This window comes from Triticum urartu, chromosome 5A, assembly GCF_056163025.1.
Source record: "Triticum urartu cultivar PI428250 chromosome 5A, HENAU_Tu73, whole genome shotgun sequence".
NCBI lineage: Eukaryota > Viridiplantae > Streptophyta > Magnoliopsida > Poales > Poaceae > Triticum > Triticum urartu.
This window is the reverse complement of record NC_141877.1, coordinates 366,604,062-366,618,687: the sequence shown is the minus strand read 5'-3', so window position 1 is coordinate 366,618,687 and position 14,626 is coordinate 366,604,062.

Genomic DNA, 14,626 nt, shown 5'->3' with positions numbered 1-14,626 from the left:
GTATTATAGGAGCATACCACATCCTTGCCAGGAATCTTCTTCCTGGGGCGCTTGCCCTCGACATCACCAGGGTCATCACGGCTGATCTTACAGCGCAATGCACCACATACCAGGCACGCGTTCAAATCCACGTACTCACCGCGGTAGAGGATGCATTCATTAGGGCATGCATGTATCTTCTGCACCTCTAACCCTAGAGGGCAGACAACCTTCTTTGCTTCGTAAGTACTCTCAGGTAATTCATTGTCCTTTGGAAGCATCTTCTTTAACTTTACCAGCAACTTTCCAAATGCCTTGTCAGATACACCATTCTCTGCCTTCCATTGCAGTAACTCCAGTGTGGTGTCCAACTTTTTACTGTCAGTTTCGCAATTCAGGTACAACAATTTCTTGTGATCCTCTAACATGCGCTGCAACTTTTTCTTCTCCTTTGCACTTGCGCAGTTTCTCTCTGCATCAACAATGGCCCAACCTAGATCATCAGTTGGCTCATCTGATGCCTCTTATTTAGCTTCTTCCCGCATTGCCGGCTCAGCTTCTTCCCCCATTGTTCTATCATCGTATTCAGGGAACCCATGGCCAGGATAGCTATCGTCGTCCTCTTCTTCTTCATTTTCTTCCATCATAACCCCTCTTTCTCCGTGCTTGGTCCAAACAATATAGTGAGGCATGAAACCGGGCTCAAACAGGTGGACGTGAATGGTTCTTGAGTTAGATTAATTGTGATCATTCTTACAGCCAACACATGGACAAGGCATAAAACCATCCGCCCGCTTGTTTGCCTGAGCCGCAATCAGAAAAGTATGCACGCCCTCAACGAACTGGGGAGAGCATCGGTCATCGTACATCCATTGCTGGCTCATCTTCATTACACAACACCGAATAGACCAAATCAATACAAGTTCATACAATACTTATTCTCATAAAAGCAAACATATAAATAACTCTCTAGCTAAAGAATTTAAATGCAACAACAAATGCGATCAAGATCACAACTAAGGTAACAATTGATCCAACAGCATAATGATACCAAGCCTCACTATCAATGGCATATTTTCTAATCTTTCTAATCTTCAAGCGCATTTTCTCCATCTTGATCTTGTGATCATCGACGACATCGGCAACATGCAACTCCAATTCCATCTTCTCCCCCTCAATTCTTTTCAATTTTTCTTTCAAATACTCAGTTTCTCTTTCAGCTAAATTTAACCTCTCGACAATAGGGTCGGTTGGAATTTCTGGTTCACATACCTCCTAGATAAAAATATCTATGTCAACTTGATGGGCATAATTTGTCATAAACATGAAATGCAACAAAATAGTTATAAAAGAAAATATACCACATCCGAATCATAACACGGACGAGGGCCGGTGGGGACGGATATCAAAACCATGGCACTATGAATAACAAACAATGTATGGGTAGATAATTATACAAGTAACTATATATCTAAATCACACAAACATGATTTTTTTTATATAAAAAATATAAGAACAAGAGGCTCACTGCACAAGGTGGTGCCGGCGACAGGACTATGCGGACGATCGACGGTGGTTAGGACGGAGATGGGAAGGCACTAAGTAAACCACACCTACGTATGCAAACTAAGAGTTATTTTGAGCTCAAATTGCATATAAATCAAATAAACTACCACATATAATTCCTCCCAAATTACTAAAACCCACAAATTAATGATTATACAAATCATTGCAAAAGCTAATCTAGCAATGAGAGATGAAAGGACAAAGTTGCTTACCTTTGTGATCACTTGAATGGATGGGGGCATTCAAATCTTGACAAAATTTGGGCAAAATGTGAGATGAGATCGAGGTAGAGGGGAAGAACAGAGAGGAAAGGGGAAAGGGGAAAAACAGAGAGAGCTCGATCACGGGTGGACGAAGGGTTGATATAGGACGACCTTTAGCACCGGTCCGTGCCATGAACCGGTACTAAAGGTGCTGGAGGGGCCCCAGACTGACAACATCCTGCCACCACTCTCTTTAGTACCGGTTCGTGCTAAAGATTCGCCATGGACCGGTACTAATGAGAGCGGCTCAGCTAGCCGTTGGAACCGGAACTAATGGTCACATTAGTGCCGACTCAATTACAAACCGGGACTTATGAGCTGAACATTTGACCCTTTTTCTACTAGTGTGTAGAACACGAATATGGCCGAGGGCCACCTGTTCCCGAACAAAATGAATATCCAACTCAATATGCTTGGTCCGACGATGATGTACCGGGTTGGTGGAGAGGTAGACCACCGAAACATTGTCGCAGTAGACCACCGTAGCATGATCCCCATGACAAGAGAGCTCCTGAAGAAGCTGGTGAAGCCACAACACTCGGCGATGACATTGGCCATCGCACAATACTCAGTCTCAGCATTGGAGCGAGAGACTGTAGGCTGCCGCTTGGATGACCATGAGATGAGGGAGGGTCCAAGGAAGACACAATAGCCCGAGGTGGAGCGACGAGTGTCAGGGCAGCCCGCCCAGTCTGCATCGGAGTAGGCGGTGAGGGTGGTGTTGGTGGAGGCGGAGAGTGTGACGCTGAGATCCATAGTGCCACAGACATAGCAGAGAATCCGCTTAACAGCGGCCTAGTGGACATCTCGAGGAGTGTGCATGTGGAGACACACCTGTTGCACGGCATGCTGGATCTCTGGTCGAGTCAGAGTGAGGTACTGAAGAGCACCAACAATAGACCGGTAGAATGCAGCATCCGAAGCTGGAGAACCATCCATGGCAGAGAGCTTGGCCTTCGTATTAACAGGCGTAGCGACGGGCTTACAGTTAAGCATGCCAGCACGATCCAGGAGCTCATGAGCGTACTTCCGCTGATGTAGAAAGAAGCCATCTAGACGGCGCACCACCTCAACACCGAGGAAGTAGTGCAAAGGACCCAAGTCCTTGATGGCGAACTCAGCACGAAGATGATCAGTGAGCTGACTGAGAAGCTAGCCATGCATGCGGTTAGGATGATGTCGTCGACATGGAGCAGCAAGGAGGCCGTGTCGGTGCCCCGGTGATAGACGAAGGGCGATGTGTCCGAGCGAGTGGAGCGGAACCCGAGCTGGTGGAGAAACGTCGCGATGCGCTAGTACCAAGCACGCGGAGCCTGCTTGAGCCCGTACAAGGACCGCAAAAGCAGGCACACATGGTCGGGGAGTGCGGGGTCGACGAACCCCGTGGGCTGCTGGCAGAAGACCTGCTCCTCAAGGTGACCATGAAGGAAGGCGTTGGAGACGTCCATCTGGTGCACCGGCCAAGCACGAGAGACCGCAAGGTGGAGAACCGTGCAAATCGTGCTGGGCTTGACGACCGGAGTGAAGGTGTCGGTGAAGTCGATGCCAGCACGCTGTCAGAAGCCACGAACAACGCAACGTGCTTCGTAGCGATCAACGGAACCATCAGGACGGAGCTTGTGTTTGAAGACCCACTTCCTAGTAATCACGTTAGCGTGCCGGGGATGGGGAACAAACTGCCACGTCCGGTTGCGTAGCACGGCATCAAACTCCTCTTGCATCACAGCCATCCATAGCGGGTCACGAAGAGCAGCACAAACAGAGGACGGCAATGGCGATGGAGCAGAGGTGGATACCGTGTGGACGTAGTCATCGGAAGTGTAGTGCGAACTCGGGCGAAAAACGCCCGCACGACCGCCGGAGGCTCAGCCGCAACCGCGGGTGAAGAGGATGCCAGCACCGGGACCGAGGTCGAGGCCGCGCTGGCCACGGGGGGCGGCGGGGGCCACAGGAATCGCGCTGGCTGAGGGGGTCATGGGGGCCATAGCCGACACCGAGGCGGCGGGGGCCGTAGCTCGAGCCGGAGCCACAGGCGCCGAGACCGCGGGAAGAAGCGACGCCGGTGGCGCCAGTGTCGCGGCCAGAGGGGGCACCGCATGAAGGGGGCGCGCCTCAAAGCCAAGGGGTGGGCCAAGGGCGGCGCGCCCTGGGAGAGGCGTCGAGGAGTTCACGTCATCTGTGGCGGTAGGAACAGCCGGGGGTACCTGCTGAAATGGAAACGCATGCTCATCAAAGTAAACATGCCGGGAAGTGAACACACGGTGGGAGACTGGACCATAGCACCGATAACCCATGTAGTTAGAGGGGTAGCCGATGAAAATACAAGCGACGGAACGGGATGCAAGTTTGTGAGGAGCGGTGTCGGCGGTTCTAGGATAGCAAAGGCACCCGAAAATACGCAAGCCATCATAAGACGGAGGCGTACCGAAGAGAAGATGGTGAGGTGCATAGTTCCACCGTGGTTGGCAGGGTCGAAGGTTAAGAAGAAGGGAAGCAGTAGCAAGTGCGTCCGGCCAGAAGCAAGGCGACATGTTAGCATGGAACAGGAGCGTGCGAACATAGTAGTTCAGAGTGCGAAGGCCGCGTTCGGCTCGACCGTTCTGTTGTGAAGTATACGGGCATGTGAGATGAAAAACGGTGTCGTGGTGCGATAGAAAAGTGCGAAAAGCAAGGTTGTCGAACTCTTTTCCATTGTCAGTCTGAAGAGCAAGAATGGGACGCCCAAACTGCATGCTGACATAAGAGTAAAAAGCCGTCAGAGTGGAGAGTGCATCCGACTTTCGTTGCAAAGGAAAAGTCCACACATAGTGAGAATAATCATCAAGAACAACCAAATAATATAAATAGCCCGAATTACTAGGAACTGGAAAGGTACACACATCGCTATGAATCAACTGAAAAGGAAAAGAAGCTATGGTGGTGGAGTTATTAAACGGAAGGCGAACATGTTTGCCGACACGACAGGCATGACAGGTGTGATCCTATATCTTATTACAACTGAAACTGAAACTCCTAATAATATAGCGAAGTGTGACAGGGTTGGGATGACCCAAATGAGCGTGCCAGAGATCGACGCCAGCGGAGAGAGCAACCGGTGCAGTGGTGGAGCTGGACGGCGGATGAAAGAAATATGCCCTAGAGGCAATAATAAAACTGTTATTTATATTTCCTTATATCATGATAAATGTTTATTATTCATGCTAGAATTGTATTAACCGGAAACTTAGTACATGTGTGGATACATAGACAAACAGAGTGTCACTAGTATGCCTCTACTTGACTAGCTCGTTATCAAAGATGGTTAAGTTTCCTAGCCATGGACAAAGAGTTGTCATTTTATGAACAGGATCACATCATTAGAGAATGATGTGATTGACTTCACCCATTCGTTAGCTTAGCACGATGATCGTTTAGTTTGTTGCTATTGCTTTCTCCATAACTTATACATGTTCCTATGACTATGAGATTATGCAACTCCTGAATACTGGAGGAACACTTAGTGTGCTATCAAATGTCACAACATAACTGGGTGACTATAAAGATGCTCTACAGGTATCTCCAATGGTGTTTGTTGAGTTGGCATAGATCGAGATTAGGATTTGTCACTTCGTGTATCGGAGAGGTATCTCCGGGCCCTCTCGGTAATGCACATCACTATAAGCCTAGCAAGCAATGTGACTAATGAGTTAGTTATGGGATGTTGCATTATGGAACGAGTAAAGAGACTTGCTGGTAACGAGATTGAACTAGGTATTGAGATACCGACGATCGAATCTCGGGCAAGTAACATACCGATGACAAAGGGAACAACGTATGTTGTTATGTGGTTTGACCGATAAAGATCTTCATAGAATATGTAGGAACCAATATGAGCATCCAGGTTCCGCTATTGGTTTTTGACCTAAGATGAGTCTCAGTCATGTCTACATAGTTCTCGAACCCGTAAGGTCCGCACGCTTAACGTTCGGTGACGATCGATATTATGAGTTTATGTGTTTTGATGTATCGTAGGTAGTTCGGAGTCCCGGATATGATCACGGACATGACGAGGAGTCTCAAAATGGTCGAGACATAAAGATCGATATATTGCAAGGCTATTTTTGGACATCGGAATGGTTCCAGATGAGTTCGGGCATTTACCGGAGTACTGGGGGGTTACCGGAACCCCCCGGGGAGTGTATGGGCCTTAGTGGGAGAGAGGAAGAGGCGACCAAGGTGAGGGTGTGCCCTCCCCAAGCCCAATCCGAATTGGGGTGGGGGGCCGGCCCTCCTTTCCTTCTTTCTCTCTCCCCTTCCTTCTCTCCTACTCCAACAAGGGAAAGGGGGAATCCTACTCCCACTGGGAGTAGGACTCCCCCTTGAGGCGCACCATAGAGGGCTGGCCCTCCCCCTCCTCCACTCCTTTATATACGGGGAGGGGCACCCCATAGACACACAAGTTGATTGTTTAGCCGTGTGCGGTGCCCCCCTCCACAGATTTCCACCTCGGTCATATCGTTGTAGAGCTTACGTGAAGCCCTGGGTCGGTAACTTTATCATCACCGTGATCACGCCATCATGCTGACGAAACTCTCCCTCGACCTCAGCTGGATCTAGAGTTCGTGGGACGTCACCGAGCTGAACGTGTACAGATTGCGGAGGTGTCATACCTTCGGTGCTAGGATCGGTCGGATCATGAAGACATACGACTACATCAACCGCGTTGTCATAACGCTTCCGCTTTCGGTCTACGAGGGTTCGTGGACAACACTCTTTCCCCTCGTTGCTATGCATCACCTAGATGGATCTTGCATGTGCGTAGGATTTTTTTTTGAAATTACTCCGTTCCCCAACAGTGGCATCCGAGACAGGTCTATGCGTATATGTTATATGCACGAGTAGAACACAAAGGAGTTGTGGGCGTGGGTATATACATATTCCTTGCCATCAGTAGTTGATTCTTGATTTACCAATATTGTTGGATGAAGCGGCTCAGACCGACATTACGCGTACGCTTATGTGAGACTGGTTCTACCGACGTGCTTCGCACACAGGTGGCTAATGGGTGTCTGCTTCTCCAACTTTAGTTGAATCAGATTCAATGAACATGGTTCTTTCTGAAGATCAAAAAGCAATCACTATACCGCGTTGGGTTTTTTGATGCGTAGGTAAGAACGGTTCTTGCTCAGCCCGTAGTAGCCACGTAAAACTTGCAACAACAAAGTAGAAGACATCTAACTTGTTTTTGCAGGGCATGTTGTGATGTGATATGGTCAAGACATGATGCAAAATTTTATTGTATGAGATGATCATATTTTGTAACACAGTTATCGGCAACTGGCAGCAGCCATATGGTTGTCGCTTTATTGTATGAAATGCAATCGCCATGTAATTGCTTTACTTTATCACTAAGCGGTAGCGATAGTCGTAGAAGCAATAGTTGGCGAGACAACAACGATGCTTCAATGGAGATCAAGGTTTCAAGCCAGTGACGATGGTGATCATGACGGTGCTTTGGAGATGGAGATCAAAGGCACAAGATGATGATGGCCATATCATATCACTTATATTGATTGCATGTGATGTTTATCCTTTATTCATCTTATATTGCTTAGTTCGGCGGTAGCATTATAAGATGATCTCTCACTAAATTTCAAGGTATAAGTGTTCTCCCTGAGTATGCACCGTTGCTACAGTTCGTCGTGCCGAGACACCACGTGATGATCGGGTGTGATAAGCTCTACGTTCACATACAACGGGTGCAAGCCAGTTTTGCACACGCGGAATACTCAGGTTAAACTTGACGAGCCTAGCATATGCAGATATGGCCTCGGAACACTGAGACCGAAAGGTCGAGCGTGCATCATATAATATATATGATCAACATAGTGATGTTCACCATTGAAAACTACTCCATCTCACGTGATGATCGGACATGGTTTAGTTGATATGGATCACATGATCACTTAGATGATTAGAGGGATGTCTATCTAAGTGGGAGTTCTTAAGTAATATGATTAATTGAACTTTAATTTATCATGAACTTAGTACCTGATAGTATTTTGCATGTCTATGTTGTTGTAGATAGATGGCCCGTGCTGTTGTTCCGTTGAATTTTAATGCGTTCCTAGAGAAAGCTAAGTTGAAAGATGATGGTAGCAACTACACAGACTGGGTCCGTAACTTGAGGATTAAACTCATTACTGCATAGAATAAGTACGTCCTGGAAGCACCGCTAGGTGACAAACCCGCTGCAGGAGCAACACCATATGTTATGAACGTCTAGCAGAGCAAAGCTGATGAATACTCGATTGTTCAGTGTGCCATTCTTTACGGCTAAGAACCGGGACTTCAACGACGTTTTGAACATCATGGAGCATATGAGATGTTCCAGGAGTTGAAGTTAATATTTCAAGCAAATGCCCGGATTGAGAGATATGAAATCTCCAATAAATTCTACAGCTACAAGATGGAGGAGAATAGCTCTGTTAGTGAATAGACTCAGAATGTCTGGGTACCACAACCACTTGACTCGACTGGGAGTTAATCTTCCTGATGATAGTGTCATTGACAGAGTTCTTCAATCACTGCCCCCAAGCTACAAGAGCTTCGTGATGAACTATAATATGCAAGACATGGATAAGACAATTCCCGAGCTCTTCGCAATGCTAAAGGCTGCGGAGGTAGAAATCAAGAAGGAGCATCAAGTGTTGATGGTCAACAAGACCACCAGTTTCAAGAAAAAGGGAAAAGGGAAGAACGGGAAGTTCAAGAAGAATGGCAAGCAAGTTGCTGCTCAAGTGAAGAAGCCCAAGTCTGGACCTAAGACTGAGACTGAGTGCTTCTACTGCAAAGGGACTGGTCACTGGAAGCGGAACTGCCCCAAGTATTTGGCGGATAAGAAGGATGGCAAAGTGAAAGGTATATTTGATATACATGTTATTGATGTGTACCTTACTAATGCTCGCAGTAGCGCCTGGGTATTTGATACTAGTTTCGTTGCTAATATTGGAAACTCGAAACAGGGGCTAGGGATTAAGCGAAGATTGGCAAAGGACGAGGTGACGATGCGCGTGGGAAATGGTTCCAAAGTCGATGTGATTGCCGTCGGCACGGTACCTCTACATCTCCCTTTGGGATTAGTTTTAGACCTAAGTAATTGTTATTTGGAGCCAGCGTTGAGCATGAACATTATATCTGGATCTTGTTTGATGCGAGACAGTTATTCATGCAAATCAGAGAATAATGGTTGTTCTATTTATATGAGTAATATCTTTTATGGTCATGCACCCTTGATGTGTGGTCTATTTTTACTAAATCTTGATAGTAGTGATACACATGTTCATAGTATTGATGCCAAAAGATATAGGTTTAATAATGATAATGCAACTTATTTGTGGCACTGCCGTTTAGGTCATATTGGTGTAAAGTGCATGAAGAAACTCCATGCTGATGGCCTTTTGGAATCACTTGATTATGAATCACTTGATGCTTGCGAACCATGCCTCATGGGCAAGATGACTAAGACTCCGTTCTCCGGAACAATGGAGCGAGCAACAGACTTGTTGGAAATAATTCATACTGATGTATGCGGTCCGATGAGTGTTGATGCTCGCGGCGGGTATCGTTATTTTCTTACCTTCACAGATGATTTGAGCATATATGGGTATATCTACGTGATGAAACATAAGTCTGAAACATTGAAAAGTTCAAAGAATTTCAGAGTGAAGTGGAAAATCATCGTAACAAGAAAATAAAGTTTCTACGATCTGATCGTGGAGGTGAATATTTGAGTTATGAGTTTGGTATTTATTTGAAACAATGCGGAATAGTTTCGCAACTCACCCCACCTGGAACACCACAACGTAATGGTGTGTCCGAACGTCGTAACCAAACTTTATTAGATATGGCGTGATCTATGATGTCTCCCACTGATTTACCGCTATCGTTTTGGGGTTATGCTTTAGAGACGGCTGCATTCACATTAAATAGGGCACCATCGAAATCTGTTGAGACGACACCTTATGAACTGTGGTTTGGCAAGAAACCCAAGTTGTCGTTTCTTAAAGTTTGGGGCTGCGATGCTTATGTGAAAAAGCTTCAACATAACAAGCTCGAACCCAAATCAGAGAAATGTGTCTACATAGGATACCCAAAAGAGACTGTTGGGTTCACCTTCTATCACAGATCCGAAGGCAAGATATTCGTTGCTACTAATGGATCCTTTCTAGAGAAGGAGTGAGTGGGAGGAAAGTAGAACTTGATGAGGTAATTGTACCTGCTCCCTTATTGTAAAGTAGTTCATCACAGAAGTCGGTTCCAGTGATTCCTACACCAATTAGTGAGGAAGCTAAAGATGATGATCATGAAACTTCTGATCAAGTTACTACCGAACCGCGTAGGTCAACCAGGGAAAGATCCGCACCTACGAACCAGTGGTACGGTAATCCTGTTCTGGAAGTCATGTTACTTGACCATGACGAACCTACGAACTATGAGGAAGCGATGATGAGCCCAGATTCCGCAAAATGGTTGAGGCCATGAAATCTGAGAAGGGGTCCATGTATGAGAACAAAGTATGTACTTTGGTTGACTTGCCCAATGATCGGCAAGCCATAGAGAATAAATGGATCTTCAAGAAGAAGACTGGCGCTGACGGTAATGTTACTGTCTATAAAGCTCGACTTGTTGCAAAAGGTTTTCGACAAGTTCAAGGAGTTGACTACGATGAGACCTTCTCACCCGTAGCGATGCTTAAGTCCGTCCGGATCATGTTGGCAATTGTCGCATTTTATGATTATGAAATTTGGCAAATGGATGTGAAAACTGCATTCCTTAATGGATATCTTAAAGAAGAGTTGTATATGATGCAACCAGAAGGTTTTGTCAATCCAAAAGGTGCTAAAAAAGTGTGCAAGCTCCAGCGATCCATTTATGGACCGGTGCAAGCCTCTCGGAGTTGGAATATACACTTTGATAGTGTGATCAAAGCATATGGTTTTATACATACTTTTGGAGAAGCCTGTATTTACAAGAAAGTGAGTGGGAGCTCTGTAGCATTTCTGATATTATATGTGGATGGCATATTGCTGATTGGAAATGATACTGAATTTCTGAATATCATAAAAGGATACTTGAATAAGAATTTTTCAATGAAAGACCTCGGTGAAGCTGCTTATATATTGGGCATCAAGATCTATAGAGATAGATCAAGACGCTTAATTGTACTTTTACAAAGAACATACCTTGATAAAGTTTTGAAGAAGTTCAAAATGGATCAAGCAAAGAAAGGGTTCTTGCCTGTGTTACAAGGTGTGAAGTTGAGTCAGACTCAATGCCCGACCATTGTAGAAGATAGAGAGAAAATGAAATTCATTCCCTATGCTTCAGCCATAGGCTCTATCATGTATGCAATGCTGTGTACCAGACCTGATGTGTGCCTTGCTATTAGTTTAGCAGGGAGGTACCAAAGTAATCCAGGAGTGGATCACTGGACAGCGGTCAAGAACATCCTGAAATACCTGAAAAGGACTAAGGATATGTTTCTCGTTTATGGAGGTGACAAAGAGCTCATCATAAACGGTTACGTCGATGCGAGCTTTGACACTGATCCGGATGACTCTAAGTCACAAACCGGATACGTATTTTTATTGAATGGTGGAGACGTCAGTTGGTGCAGTTCCAAGTAGAGCGTCGTGGCAGGATCTACGTGTGAAGCGGAATACATAGCTGCTTCGGAAGCAGCAAATGAAGGAGTCTGGATGAAGGAGTTCATATCCGATCTAGGTGTCGTACCAAGTGCATCGGGTCCAATGAAAATCTTTTGTGACAATACTGGTGCAATTGCCTTGGCAAAGGAATCCAGATTTCACAAAAGAACCAAGCACATCAAGAGATGATTCAATTCCATCTGCGATCAAGTCAAGGAGGAAGACATAGAGATTTGCAAGATACATACGGATCTGAATGTTGCAGACCCGTTGACTAAGCCTCTCTCACGAGCAAAAACATGATCAGCACCAAGACTCCATGGGTGTTAGAATCATTACAATGTAATCTAGATTATTGACTCTAGTGCAAGTGGGAGACTGAAGGAAATATGCCCTAGAGGCAAAAATAAAGTTATTATTTATTTCCTTATATCATGATAAATGTTTATTATTCCTGCTAGAATTGTATTAACCGAAAACATGATACATGTGTGAATACATAGACAAACAGAGTGTCACTAGTATGCCTCTACTTGACTAGCTCGTTGATCAAAGATGGTTAAGTTTCCTAGCCATAGATAAAGAGTTGTCATTTGATTAGCGGGATCACATCATTAGGAGAATGATGTGATTGACTTGACCCATCCGTTAGCTTAGCACGATGATCGTTTAGTTTGTTGCTATTGCTTTCTCCATAACTTATACATGTTCCTATGACTATGAGATTATGCAACTCCCGAATACTGGAGGAACACTTAGGGTTCTATCAAACGTCACAACATAACTGGGTGACTATAAAGATGCTCTACAGGTATCTCCAATGGTGTTTGTTGAGTTGGCATAGATCGAGATTAGGATTTGTCACTCCGTGTATCGGAGAGGTATCTCTGGGCCCTCTCGGTAATGCACATCATTATAAGCCTTGCAAGCAATGTGACTAATGAGTTAGTTACCGGATGTTGCATTATGGAACGAGTAAAGATACTTGCCGGTAACGAGATTGAACTAGGTATTGAGATACCGATGATCGAATCTCGGGCAAGTAACATACCGATGACAAAGGGAACAATGTATGTTGTTATGCGGTTTGACCGATAAAGATCTTTGTAGAATATGTAGGAACCAATATGAGCATCCAGGTTCCGCTGTTGGTTATTGACCGGAGATGAGTCTCGGTCATGTCTACATAGTTCTCGAACTCGTAGGGTCCGCACGCTTAACGTTCGGTGATGATCGGTATTATGAGTTTATGTGTTTTGATGTACCGAAGGTAGTTCGGAGTCCCGGATATGATCACGGACATGACAGGGAGTCTCCAAATGGTCGAGACAAATATCGATATATTGGAAGGCTATGTTTGCACATCAGAATGGTTCCGGATGAGTTCGGGCATTTACCGGAGTACCGGGGGGTTACCAGAACCCCTCGGGGAGTGTATGGGCCTTAATGGGCCTTAGTGGGAGAGGGGAGGAGGCGGCCAAGGTGCCCCCCCAAGCCCAATCTGAATTGGGGTGGGGGCCAGCCCCCCTTTCCTTCTCCCTCTCTCCCCCTTCCTTCTCTCCTACTCCTACAAGGGAAAGGGGGGATCCTACTCCCACTGGGAGTAGGACTCCCCCTTGAGGCGCGCCATAGAGGGTCGGCCCTCCCCCTCCTCCACTCCTTTTTATACGGGGGAGGGGGGCACCCCGTAGACACACAAGTTGATTGTTTAGCCGTGTGCGGTGCCCCCCTCCACAGATTTCCACCTCGGTCATATCGTTGTATAGCTTAGGCGAAGCCCTGCGTCGGTAACTTCATCATCACCGTCACCACGCCGTCGTGCTGATGAAACTCTCCCTCAATCTTAGCTGGATCTAGAGTTCATGGGACGACACCGAGCTGAACGTGTGCAGATCGCGGAGGTGTCGTACCTTCAGTGCTAGGATCGGTCAGATCGTGAAGACGTACGACTACATCAACCGCGTTGTCATAACGCTTCCGCTTTCGGTCTACGAGGGTACGTGGACAACACTCTTTCCCCTCATTGCTATGCATCACCTAGATGGATCTTGCGTGTGCATAGGAATTTTTTTAAATTACTGTGTTCCCCAACAGCGGATGCACCGGATAGAGCTCGTTGGGGCTGTCACATCGGTGAAGTACCATCCTGGTTCGAGCATCCTTGACACAAAAACCAAGCTCGTCAAATTCAACAGTAACATGATTTTCACGAGTTAAACAATGAACGGAAACAAGGTTCTTAATAAGATGAGGTGACACAAGTATGTTAGACAAAGTTAAAGGCATGGAATTAGAAGGAAATGAAGTGTGCGCAACATGTGTGATAGAAAGTGTGGAACCATCACCGACAATGATGCGGCAGTCGGTGGTGACAGGAGTGGAGGAGGCAAGATTATCAGGATGAGCAAACATGTGAGCCATAGCCCCGGTGTCCATGTACCAATCACCGCCTCCAGTGTAGTTGTTTGGCATATGCGCGGTGTGCAGCGCGGCGAGGAACGCCGGATCCCAATGCGTCGATGGCAGGGCTGGCGAGGGCGACGATGGGGCCGCAGGGAGACCGTAGCTGCCACTCAACTTCAGCGGTGGGTATCCTCCATACGGCTGCGGATCCGCGTAGTACGCCTGGTGCGCCGGCGGGCGCGGCACTAGAAGGGTCGGTGCAGGGGCCCGTGGAACCGACATGGTGTAGGCATGAACGACACTGGTGCACGGGTTGTAGCCGGAGGCCCACAGAGGGGGTACCTGGAACTGCTGCTGCTGACGGGGCGAGCCGGTGCCCTATGACTGCTACTGATGGCCGCTGCGGCGACCCACACGGCGCCGTTCGGCAGGAGGGGCGAGCGGGCCATAAGGCAGCGGGAGCAGCCCCGGTTGCTGGGGCACCGGGTGCTACCTCTTGAGCATGCGTTGGTTTTTCCCTTGAAGAGAAAGGGTGATGCAGCAAAGTAGTGTAAGTATTTCCCTCAGTTTTTGAGAACCAAGGTATCAATCCAGTAGGAGATAACACGCAAGTCACCTAGTACCTGCACAAACAATCAAGAACCTCGCAACCAACGCAGTAAAGGGGTTGTCAATCCCTTCACGGTCACTTATGAAAGTGAGATCTGGTAAAGATAATAAGGTAAA